Below are 10,573 nucleotides of genomic sequence, written 5' to 3' on the forward strand. Positions count from 1 at the left end.
GTTCTATTTTGTGTCTCCACTTTGCAGGCCTGACTGGCTGCCCTCTTGCCAAGAGGTTTTCCCTGGCAAGTCCCTCCATGCTCCTTCCCTCCAAGCCGTTGCCTCCCATCCAGAAGAGCTCTCCTTCTACAAAGCCAGGCCCAACATGCAGCGGAGAGCAGGAGAATGGGGAAAATGGCACCAGCTGGGATGGGTCCAGGGTAAAAAAACAGGAGCTGATTTCAGAGGGAAAAGGATGTAAGGTAAGGAGACCAAAGTAAGTGCAGTGTAGTAAATGTTCAGGTGATGTGCTGTGGGCAGAGCTCTGAGACCTTTTCCCTGACAGGAACTGACCCTCTCACTGAAGTTTGAACAGGTCCTGGTTTGGCTCTTTAGCTGGGCCAGAAATGATGGGATATGAAGGAAGGGTGTGCACCTGCCCCTGCTGCCCCCAGCCCCATTCCTGGCCATGGCATGGGGGCCCTGGAGCAATGTGGGCAGGCAGAGAGCTTGCAGAGAGCAGCAGGGCAGGGAGCTCTGCTGAACTTCCTCAGTGCCAGGGAGCCTGAGATGATGGATGTGTGGGAGCTGGAGAGCAGCCAGCATCCCCAGAGCTCAGCAGCATCTGGGCTCCAAGGCTGCTGGGGAAGTGCAGGAGGGAAGGGCAGCAGCAGGAGAAATGAGGGGCTTGAGAAAAGCAGGTTTTGGCATCCTGCAGAATGGCTTTGTGGGGACGTGGCTGGAGATCAGCAGTGGCTGTGAGACACCTCAGGGGCAGGGAGAGAACAGTGATCTAAAGCCACTGCCATGCCATCCAAAAGGGCAGTGGAGGCAGGGGCACCTCAGAACATCTTGATGTCAAACATGTGAATGCCAGCTGGGAATGCAGCCACACTTGGAGAAACCTGAGCAGAAGGGGAGAGGTGGCAAATGTGTGACATGGGCTGACCCTCACCTCCTCCCTTTACTAGGTCACCCTTCCTCATCCTGGGCCAAGCTGCTTCATCAGTTTGTCTTTTCTGCCAGGTCCCAGTTAAATGCATGGCTAAATGTCTTGAAGCATGAATGGGGGCAAGGCTGGATGCTTGACCTGAGCACTGTGTTCTACTCTTTCCAGACTTCCTTGCTCTATTCCATTGGTGGGGATATGAAGAAGGGGTCACTGGCACCACCTTTGATCCCCCCCATACGCAGGGCAGGCAGTCCCCCTGTGGGCAGCGCTGCAGGGTCTCTGCCAAGCTCTCCCCAGCTGGAATTCCAGGAGTCCCAGGAGATGAGGTGAGCCAAGGTGTCTGCTGCTGCAGTGTGCTGTTCAGCTCTCTCTTCCCATCTCGTGTGGGTTTTTTGCCCAGTCAGATATCCCATGTATTTAGGCAAGCCTCTGTGTATTCACTATTTTGCCCATCTATGATGATCCAGCACAATGTCAAAGGCAACAGCAATGTCCCAAGAGCAGAGGTGGTGGTGGGGGAAGAGGAGGCAGGGCTTCAAAGAACCTCCTGATGGGTCCTCTGCTGGACTTGGCTATTGTTTCACACAGAACTTGGTCAACTCTGTGTGACTCCAGCATCTGAAAGCTTAAGGACAATGAATCAGCTTTGCATCCTGTTGGTTTATGAGTTGCATTTCCTCCTTCATCAGAGTGACCATGCTAAGAAGGTTTGCCTCCTTTCATGGTACACCCATTCCCTCCCTTCTCTTTCTACCTCCTCACATGTTCTTTTGTCCTCCATTTTCTCCAGGCCAAGACCCAGCAGCATAAACAAAGAGAACTTTGAACATGCAGGTGGGTACAGGGCATGTCTGTCCTAAAATGACCATTGTAGTCTTGACTCAGAGGTGATATTTGGAAAGCCTGGTTAAAACCCATTGTTTTAAAAATTTCTTTAAATTCATTTCAATTCCTTGATGGGCTCACTGGACTCTCCCAGAGCCCAGTCCCTGGGGCTGTGCTCCAGTGGTGCAGTGAAAATTCCTCCAGTTTGAAGTGTTGAGTGGCAGGAGCTGGAGTCGTGCCTTGGGGCCCTGGAGATGCAGTGCAGGGCAAGGAAACATTCCTTTCCATCCTGCACATGCCTTTTATCTCCTGCAGCCTTTCTAGTGTCACAATTAGGGTAAAGAAAGCATTTATCATGAAATGAGAGATGTTCCCACTCCTTCCTCCTGCTTTTGAAGAAAAAAACCTTTCCTTGGGGCAGTTTCTGAGCCGAACCCTTTGAGATCTGAAGAGGATTCATGGACATTGTCTGGTTTTGCACTGGCAGAAATCTGGAAATTTCCTATGATAGAAAGTCCTGTTGAATTTTCCAATGAAGGAGAAGGTGGCTTCCAAATGGATGCAGCCTAGGCAGGGTGTGAGTTTGTCATGCTGTGACAGCACAAGCCCACAGCCACCCATGGCAGGTTCACAGTGACAAATCTCTTGCCCAGCTCTCTCTGCCTGTGTCAGTGTTGCAGGCTAAGGCTGGGGCAGGAGATGCCTTCTGCCTTGTCCCTGTCCCTGCCTTGCCTGATCCCTGACAAGTGGAATTGTGCCAGACAAAATGCAGTCCCTGGTGCATCTGGGTCAGGCAATGCTTTCAAGTTGAAAGCCCCAATGACACTGTTGTTGTTCCTGTGTCATCTCTGGGTGTGTAATGATAGGAGAGATGAGACTTGGAGAAATAATTCTGCTGATGCAGAAAAAGGGATCAGATCCCCTGGTTCCTTTGGGGATCAGGGTTAGTTCTGCCAAATCCTGGCTGTGGCCCCTTTGGAATGACTCTTTACTCGCTCATATGCAGCTGGAATGCTTAATGCAGCCAGGGAATAGTATTGCTCACTAAGTAAGGTGACAATTTTTCTGGATTAACTCTGTACTAGAAATTATCTATTTCATTAAACCTTACCTGTTGTGGTTTTAAAAATGATCAGGCCATTCTACAGGGATAAAAAAATACAGATTGGAGAATGGTCTTTTTTTAATGATCTGCCCTTTGTAATCTCCACTAAAATTTTTTTAATTGTTATGAACTGCCATGATCAGAAATGTTTTCAACCAGGTCATGATTATGTGGGGTTTGGGTCTGTGCAGCAAAGAAAGCAGGAAATAAAGCCATGGAGCAATGAAGCTGAGCAAAACCAAAATATTTGAAAGCTAATTTGTTCCCTGCAGATTTGGGTCCTTGAATACTGGGGACTTGAAATGGGTATGCAAAGCTTCTTTTACTTCTGACATGGGGTGCCATTGTTCACGTACCAGCACTTCCTTCCTTGTGAAGAGAAATGGAATGAGTTTTGGAACCAACCAAACCCAACCCAGAACTGAGTGGGAGTTACAGAAACAAAGGCCATGAAAACTAGCTTTGGAAACCAATTATTTCCTAGGTGTAATTGTCAAATTCTGGAGACCACTGTGGGTTGCCAACTGTTTGGAAGGAAAGGGATTTCAAAGTAGTGGATGGGCAATGAGTAACACCTAAGCAAAGCAGTAGAAGCTTTGTCTCTTGGCTTCCCTGCTCCATACAGTTAGAGGAATTCTAGTGATGCTAGTTTCATGAAATAAAAAAACAGAGTGATCTTCTGAATAGTAAAAACACCTTGGATGCCTCATCAATCTTTGGATGGATTGATTGTAAGGGTGGGAGTTCACCTAACTCACTTCTTCCCTTGTGAGCACGGCTGAGCCTCACACCGAGGTGAGGGGGGAGCTGGGCCACTCTCTGTTGGGAGGAAGGGTCTTGTGGCAGCGCAGAGAGGCTGTGCACATTGCCAGGGAACAGCTGTGCCCTGCATGTGCCCCTGCAAGGAACTGTGCTGCTGCCAGTGCCCCTGGAGCTGCAGGGCTGCTGAGCTGTGGGGCAGGCAGAGGAGCAGGAGGGTGCAGGTGCAGCTGAGCCATTCCTGGAGAGCACAGGGCTCTGGGCTCCCTGCTGTCCCAGGGCAGCCCAGAGGCCAGGCTGTGCCTGTGCTAGCTCTGGGCAAGTGGCTCAGGGTTTTGCCCTGCCTGCCTCAAGTGTCTGCCAGCAGGAGCATGTTTCCCTGTGCAGCTGTTTAGAAGTTTGCAGGAAATGTGTCCCATGAAATATGGAGCTTCAGATGCTTTAGGTTTGCATGGTGGCCGCTGTTCTATTTTGTGTCTCCACTTTGCAGGCCTGACTGGCTGCCCTCTTGCCAAGAGGTTTTCCCTGGCAAGTCCCTCCATGCTCCTTCCCTCCAAGCCGTTGCCTCCCATCCAGAAGAGCTCTCCTTCTACAAAGCCAGGCCCAACATGCAGCGGAGAGCAGGAGAATGGGGAAAATGGCACCAGCTGGGATGGGTCCAGGGTAAAAAAACAGGAGCTGATTTCAGAGGGAAAAGGATGTAAGGTAAGGAGACCAAAGTAAGTGCAGTGTAGTAAATGTTCAGGTGATGTGCTGTGGGCAGAGCTCTGAGACCTTTTCCCTGACAGGAACTGACCCTCTCACTGAAGTTTGAACAGGTCCTGGTTTGGCTCTTTAGCTGGGCCAGAAATGATGGGATATGAAGGAAGGGTGTGCACCTGCCCCTGCTGCCCCCAGCCCCATTCCTGGCCATGGCATGGGGGCCCTGGAGCAATGTGGGCAGGCAGAGAGCTTGCAGAGAGCAGCAGGGCAGGGAGCTCTGCTGAACTTCCTCAGTGCCAGGGAGCCTGAGATGATGGATGTGTGGGAGCTGGAGAGCAGCCAGCATCCCCAGAGCTCAGCAGCATCTGGGCTCCAAGGCTGCTGGGGAAGTGCAGGAGGGAAGGGCAGCAGCAGGAGAAATGAGGGGCTTGAGAAAAGCAGGTTTTGGCATCCTGCAGAATGGCCTTGTGGGGACGTGGCTGGAGATGAGCACTGTCTGTGAGACACCTCAGGGGCAGGGAGAGAACAGTGATCTAAAGCCACTGCCATGCCATCCAAAAGGGCAGTGGAGGCAGGGGCACCTCAGAACATCTTGATGTCAAACATGTGAATGCCAGCTGGGAATGCAGCCACACTTGGAGAAACCTGAGCAGAAGGGGAGAATTGGCAAATGTGTGACATGGGCTGACCCTCACCTCCTCCCTTTACTAGGTCACCCTTCCTCATCCTGGGCCAAGCTGCTTCATCAGTTTGGCTTTTCCTGCCAGGTCCCAGTTAAATGCATGGCTAAATGTCTTGAAGCATGAATGGGGGCAAGTCTGGATGCTTGATCTGAGCAATGTATTCTACTCTTTCCAGGCTTCCTTGCTCTATTCCATTGGTGGGGATATGAAGAAGGGGTCACTGGCACCACCTTTGATTCCCCCAAAGGCAAGGCAATGAGTCCCCCTGTGGGCAGCACTGCAGGGTCTCTGCCAAGCTCTCCCCAGCTGGAATTCCAGGAGTCCCAGGAGATGAGGTGAGCCAAGGTGTCTGCTGCTGCAGTGTGCTGTTCAGCTCTCTCTTCCCATCTCGTGTGGTTATTTTGCCCAGTCAGGTGTCCCATGTATTTAGGTAAGCCTCTGTGTATTCACCATTATGCCCATCTATGATGATCCAGCACAATGTCAAAGGCAACAGCAATGTCCCAAGAGCAGAGGTGGTGGTGGGGAAGAGGAGGCAGGGCTTCAAAGAACCTCCTGATGGGTCCTCTGCTGGACTTGGCTATTGTTTCACACAGAACTTGGTCAACTCTGTGTGACTCCAGCATCTGAAAGCTTAAGGACAGTGAATCAGCTTTGCATCCTGTTGGTTTATGAGTTGCATTTCCTCCTTCATCAGAGTGACCATGCTAAGAAGGTTTGCCTCCTTTCATGGTACACCCATTCCCTCCCTTCTCTTTCTACCTCCTCACATGTTCTTTTGTCCTCCATTTTCTCCAGGCCAAGACCCAGCAGCATAAACAAAGAGAACTTTGAACATGCAGGTGGGTACAGGGCATGTCTGTCCTAAAATGACCATTGTAGTCTTGACTCAGAGGTGATATTTGGAAAGCCTGGTTAAAACCCATTGTTTTAAAAATTTCTTTAAATTCATTTCAATTCCTTGATGGGCTCACTGGACTCTCCCAGAGCCCAGTCCCTGGGACTGTGCTCCAGTGGTGCAGTGAAAATTCCTCCAGTTTGAAGTGTTGAGTGGCAGGTGGAGTGGTGCCTTGGGGCCCTGGAGATGCAGTGCAGGGCAAGGAAACATTCCTTTCCATCCTGCACATGCCTTTTATCTCCTGCAGCCTTTCTAGTGTCACAATTAGGGTAAAGAAGGCATTTATCATGAAATGAGAGATGTTCCCACTCCTTCCTCCTGCTTTTGAAGAAGAAAACCTTTCCTTGGAGCAGTTTCTGAGCCAAACCCTTTGAGATCTGAAGAGGATTCATGGACATTGTCTGGTTTTGCACTGGCAGAAATCTGGAAATTTCCTATGATAGAAAGTCCTGTTGAATTTTCCAATGAAGGAGAAGGTGGCTTCCAAATGGATGCAGCCTAGGCAGGGTGTGAGTTTGTCATGCTGTGACAGCACAAGCCCACAGCCACCCATGGCAGGTTCACAGTGACAAATCTCTTCCCTGGCTCTCTCTGCCTGTGTCAGTGTTGCAGGCTGAGGCTGGGGCAGGAGATGCCTTCTGCCTTGTCCCTGTCCCTGCCTTGCCTGATCCCTGACAAGTGGAATTATGCCAGACAAAATGCAGTCCCTGGTGCATCTGGGTCAGGCAATGCTTTCAAGTTGAAAGCCCCAATGACACTGTTGTTGTTCCTGTGTCATCTCTGGGTGTGTAATGATAGGAGAGATGAGACTTGGAGAAATAATTCTGCTGATGCAGAAAAAGGGATCAGATCCCCTGGTTCCTTTGGGGATCAGGGTTAGTTCTGCCAAATCCTGGCTGTGGTCCCTTTGGAATGACTCCTTACTTGCTGATATGCAGCTGGAATGCTTAATGCTCACTAAGTAAGGTGACATTTTTGCTGGATCAATTCTGGACTAGAAATGACCTATCTCATTAATCCTTACTTGTCTCACTTTTATTACTGACCACAGCAGTGGTCAGGGTGAAGGAATCCAGGTTTAAGACACTCATCCTCCTTGGCTGCCATATGATTTTATTCTCTGTGTAGCCATGTAAAGAACTAGTTCTCTTAATTCTAACTGCTCTGTTGGAGAGTATTTCAAAATGACCTACCCTCTGCTATTTCCATTAGGAATATTTTGAGTTGACAGTATTAGCCAAGATCAGAAATGTTTTGAGGCAGGTCATGTTTATGTTGTGTTTGAGTGTCTCTGCTGAAAAGACAGCAGGGGATAATAAACCCCTGGAACAAGTAAGTAGAGCAAAAATGGAACTTTGGGATGAACACTTTGTTCCCTACAAAGCCAGGCTCACAGAATACTGGGCACATCTAATGGAGAAAGCAAAGCTTCTTTTGCATCTAAAACGTGGTGCCATTGTTTGTGTCCCAGCACTTCTTTTGTTGTAAAGAGTAATATAAAATCCCAGAAATGCAAAACCTGACCTGGAATTCAGTGGGACCTACAGAAACAAAGGCCTTGAAAATTACTTTTGAAAACAATTACTTCCTTGCCAGTGTTAGATTCTAGAGAGCACAGTGAATTTCCAACTGTTTGGAAGGAAAGGGGTCCTGCAGTAGTGGGGAGGCAATGGGCACCACATGAACTAGTAGAGCCCTTCTCTCTTGGCTTGCCAGCTCCATATTGTTCAGAGAACTTAAACTGATGCTCATTTCATGAAAAATAAAAAAAACAAGCAATCTTTTCAGTAACTAAAATATGCTTTGAATTCCTCACCCATTAGATGGGTTGATTGTAAAGGCATGAATTCAATTAACTCACTTCTTCTCTTGTACCTGAATGTCAGCTTCTTCTGAGCCTACAGCAAACACCCAGAGGAAGAAGGGAAAGAGCTCTTGGTGCAAGATAGGAGCTGGGATGGCTCTGTTCCCAAGGGAACTGGCTGACCTGTTGGGCTTGGAGCCTCCTGTGCCGCAGCCCGGCCTTGGGAATGGAGGTTGGGGCTCCGGGGCGGCTCAGGGGCCTGGGCCCAGGAGCCCCGGCAGAGGCCGCGGAGCCGCGCAGGCCCCAGGGGCATTGCCAGGGAGGACAAGGGCAGAGGGGAGGGGGGAGCTGGGCTGCTTGCTGGCAGCAGGAAGGGTCCTGTGGCAGCACAGAGAGGCTGTGCACATTGCCAGGGAACAGCTGTGCCCTGCATGTGCCCCTGCAAGGAGCTGTGCTGCTGCCAGTGCCCCTGGAGCTGCAGGGCTGCTGAGCTGTGGGGCAGGCAGAGGAGCAGGAGGGTGCAGGTGCAGCTGAGCCACTCCTGGAGAGCACAGGGCTCTGGGCTCCCTGCTGTCCCAGGGCAGCCCAGAGGCCAGGCTGTGCCTGTGCTAGCTCTGGGCAGGTGGCTCAGGGTTTTGCCCTGGCCTGCCTCAAGTGTCTGCCAGCAGGAGCATGTTTCCCTGTGCAGCTGTTTAGAAGTTTGCAGGAAATGTGTCCCATGAAATATGGAGCTTCAGATGCTTTAGATTGCATCGTCGCCTCTGTTATATTTTGTGTGTCCATTTTGCTGGCCTGACTGACAGCAGTGGTCCCAAGGAGGTTACCTTGGGATCTGTAGTTTCCCTGCCAATATCCCAAATGCTTTTACCTTCCAAGGCCCTCCTTTTAAAGAGCTGCTATCTAAGTCTCCTTTTTTTTTGTTATGCTGACCATTCTGCAGGGGCAAAAAGTCCTGATTTAAGACAATGCTTTTTTTCTACTGCGTTGCCACTTAATTTATCCTCTGTGAAGCTGTTGTATAGAATTGCAACTAGAAAATTATGACAGTGTTCACAGGGGACTCAGGTTGAGGGAAGAGACGAGGATTTGACTTCATATTTCAGAAGGCTTGATTTGTTATTTCATGATATATATTACATTAAAACTATACTAAAAGAATAGAAGAAAAACTATACTAAAAGAATAGAAGAAACGATTTCCTCAGAAGGATTTCCTCTGTGTCCGAGCCAGCTGACTGTGATTGGCCATTAATTAGAAACAACCAACATGGACCAATCACAGATCCACCTGTTGCATTCCACAGCAGCAGATAACCATTGTTTACATTTTGTTCCTGAGGCCTCTCAGCTTCTCAGGAGGAAAAATCCTAAGGAAAGGCTTTTTCATAAAAGATGTCTGTGACAGAAAATCAGCCTTTAGTCAGGCTGGTCTAAAAGTGGCCCAAGCTCATACAGTTTAGAATGAAATTCCTTGGGGAAAATGAAATATCTAGTGTCAAGAACACAGTTCACATTTGGGTAATATTCCTGCAATGCTCAGATTTTCTTTGAATGTCTTCTAAAATATTCCAACAAAAAGAAGACAATGTTGATCTAAGTGCATCAAGGTATTAGAACCTGGGGCTTCTTTCAGGAACCGGAAAGATGATGTTTACTAAAATCAGCGTGAAAAATGGCAGAAAAGAATCTCTGTCAAGAGCAATCTCTGTCTCTGCCCTTCTCTGTCAGACACAGAGGCTCTCCAGCCTGCAGGGGCTGAGGCCTTCATCATGCAGCAGGTTTCAGTCTGCTGGCCAACAGAGCCATGTCATGTCTGCTGCCAGTAGCCCTTCCCTTGGGAGAGGGTCCAGGCATTGTACCTTGCTGCTCTCAGTCACAATCTCTGTGTCTTGAGAGCTCTGCACTCTGGAACCTGTCTTGCCTGTTGCCCAGCATTGCATTTTTGGGGGCTTGAAGTCTGCTAGAGATTTACACAAAGCTTTGCTTCCATTCCCAGGCCGCCCACTGAGCCAGGCCAAGGAGACAGATCATCCCACCAGTCCTGGTCTAACGAGGGACAGAGAGCTGAGGGATGGCTTTGGAAAGGTAAGGGATAAGGACAGGGGTGAGCAGACTTCCTTTCCAGTGGCTGTTTAGTGCTTGGCCCAAAATGTCACTGAAAATCATCATCTGCCACTCTTGGGGGATGGGGATTTCCTTGGGAATATATTGGACAGCTACAGAACCATTGCTTGGCTATTTCCAGTGGTGCCAAGGTCCCTGGTTTGGAGATGGTGCTAAGGTCATGCCAGAAGCATTCTTTATGTGCAAAGGCTGTTTTAGAGAAGTTCTGAATGGCAGAGCAAGCTACACATCAGTGCACGTGGGCAAAGTGCACCCTCGAAAGCAGAGAAGCAAAGATTCTAATGTTGGGTTTAAGCAAGGCTGCAAAAGAAAATGGGAGAGGTTGATTTTTCCTGGTTACCTTTGTGGCTGTATCTCACAGCCCTCTCATTCTCAAGTTTTCTGCTCATTATCATCAGTGTTTCTGCAACTTGTTTTCACATGAATTCTCCTTTTGGTCTCCTGGTCTGAGAGACCAAGTCCTTCAGAGCCCTTCAGAACTGAGTTGTTCAGAAGCCAGGAAGTGAGAAACAGCTGCAATTCCTGGCCATGAGTGTTAAGCAACAGCTCATTAGCCCTCCTTGGTGGGTATTGCACATGGTTTTTATTCTCCTGCCATGGCCTGTAGGAACTGAACTGCCTGCTCACTGGCCATGTCAGCTCTTCCTCTTGGAGCACTCCTATGACTTTGATGCTTCAAGCAGGGCTTCCTGACATAGGTTGCAGCTGCAGCAGTGGAAGGTTGTGGCACTGAAGTGTTCCCC

The 10,573-nt window shown here is 49.2% G+C and overlaps 1 protein-coding gene across 1 annotated transcript in view; it reads left to right on the forward strand.

The window, feature by feature from the left end:
- The window catches only part of LOC143692633 (uncharacterized), a 133,232-nt gene that overhangs the window by 73,045 nt on the left and 49,614 nt on the right, over window positions 1-10,573 (forward strand). The window lies entirely within an intron of this gene.

Source organism: Agelaius phoeniceus, assembly GCF_051311805.1.
Source record: "Agelaius phoeniceus isolate bAgePho1 chromosome W unlocalized genomic scaffold, bAgePho1.hap1 SUPER_W_unloc_2, whole genome shotgun sequence".
Taxonomy (NCBI): Eukaryota; Metazoa; Chordata; class Aves; order Passeriformes; family Icteridae; genus Agelaius; species Agelaius phoeniceus.